Genomic DNA, 1,942 nt, shown 5'->3' with positions numbered 1-1,942 from the left:
AAATACCTTCGTGAGAACTTCATGCGAAATCTTTCATGTTATATCATTTATTCTATTTCATTTTTTGTTTATACCAAAGACATTGAACGTCAAATATCAAACCTATCAATTATGTGGCATTATTGGTTATCAATGTGGGACTAGTGTAACATCAGTAGGACACTTCGTAGCATTTTGCAGGCGCCACAATAATCAGTGGCAAGTCTATGATGATTTGAAAGAGGAATGTCAGCCATGTGGAGCCAACAGACAAGTAACTTGTTCTGCACTGATATAATTCAACTTATTCAATCCACAGATTTAAATAATAACTATTCAATATTTGGCAATCAATCATTGCATGGGAACAGTTGTAATGAATGGATTTCTGTTGAAGCTATTCAGGCTCTACTATTTGATTCTATCAAGTTTTAACATTATTCAAAATATCTAGGCACAAACTCTGCTATTCAATTTTATCTCGGTTTTAAATTATTTAAAAACACATCATGTGTAGATACAGCAAGTGAGTGTGCTTTAACGACCATGTGCAATACTGCCCATTCGCCCATACTGCCATTTTATTTTGACCCTTAAAAAAACTTATTCATCAATTATTCAATATTTGCCAATCATTGAATACAAACATTTTTAATGAATGAATTTCTGTTGAGGCTATTCAGGTACAAAGTCTACTATTCAATTCTATTGAGTTTTGAAAGTTTGTTCAAGAATTTGCAGGCTCAAATGTTTTCAAGATTGTTCAATAATAAAGCATGATTCAAGTGTTTTCGAAGTGTTCATAATTCAAACAGGTCGAAGGCTTCAAAAAAGATTCCAAGAACATATTCAAGCCATAAAATCAAGAAATATAACTCAAAAATCAGCTTTTGCTGAACATTTAATAGAAGAAAATCATAAATATGTTGATATAAATTCTAATATGAAGATATTAAACTTTGGAAACAAAAGCATTAAATGTAAAAGAAGAATTTCATATCTACACAACAGCAAAATTAAACAGAAATAAAGTAATAAATATAATTCAATTTGATTTGTACAATCCTATTTTTGATAAAATTATACAACCCCAAAAATAAATCATATGGAAGATGATCACAAAAACATAGATTATTCAATATAGGTTTTGTTATATATTCATTGAACTTGAAAATGGCAAAAGGTCGAAACTAGTTATTATTTGGAAATATTTAAAATATATTTTAAATAAAAGGTACTTCATGTTCTATTTATTATGTTTTTTAATAATTTTGTGTTTTATTTGTTTCATTCATACCCTTTTCAAATTCAAAATGATAAAGCAGTTTTCACCATATTTTCAAAAGTGCAAATTTTAAAAACTCAACTTCAGCCTTCATTGTTGAAGTTAAATTGGTGGTGTAAAAACGTGTTGGTCATAAGGCTCATAACCTTGACAATGCACCGAACTAAACCCAATAGCTATGGACTTTGCATGTTTACCCTTTCCATCTTCTAGTTTCTGATTGAATAAAAAGAATCACCAATGCGCTCTTTACTTCTTTTACTACTTTGAATATAACAAAAAGATTTTCAAACAACTTGAGGGTTGGCAAAGGGATCACCACTTTCAAGATATTTAGTATAATATGAGTCCTGTTGAGGTATTTGAATCTCTATTTGATGATAATGTTTATGATCATATTGTAAAACAAAGTGTTCTCTTTGCTTCCCAAAACAATAGACACAACTGTGCTGTGGTCAAACAGGGTATTGTTTCAATGCTGATTTGTATGAGGGTAGGAAGGACCCCACTAATGAGATTTCAAATGTAGGCTCATCTGTTGTTTTGCAAAAAATTTTCAGTAACTGAAACTCCAAAAAATCATGTATTTTATTTTGATAATTTTTTACAAGTTATGAGTTGATTTCGAAATTAGCAATAAGAAATATTCCTGTAACTGGAACGGTAAGAATCAACCGA

This window comes from Nilaparvata lugens, chromosome 2 (genome assembly GCF_014356525.2).
Source record: "Nilaparvata lugens isolate BPH chromosome 2, ASM1435652v1, whole genome shotgun sequence".
Classification (NCBI taxonomy): domain Eukaryota; kingdom Metazoa; phylum Arthropoda; class Insecta; order Hemiptera; family Delphacidae; genus Nilaparvata; species Nilaparvata lugens.
The sequence above is the reverse complement of the archived record's forward strand: the minus strand, read 5'-3'. Positions refer to the sequence as shown.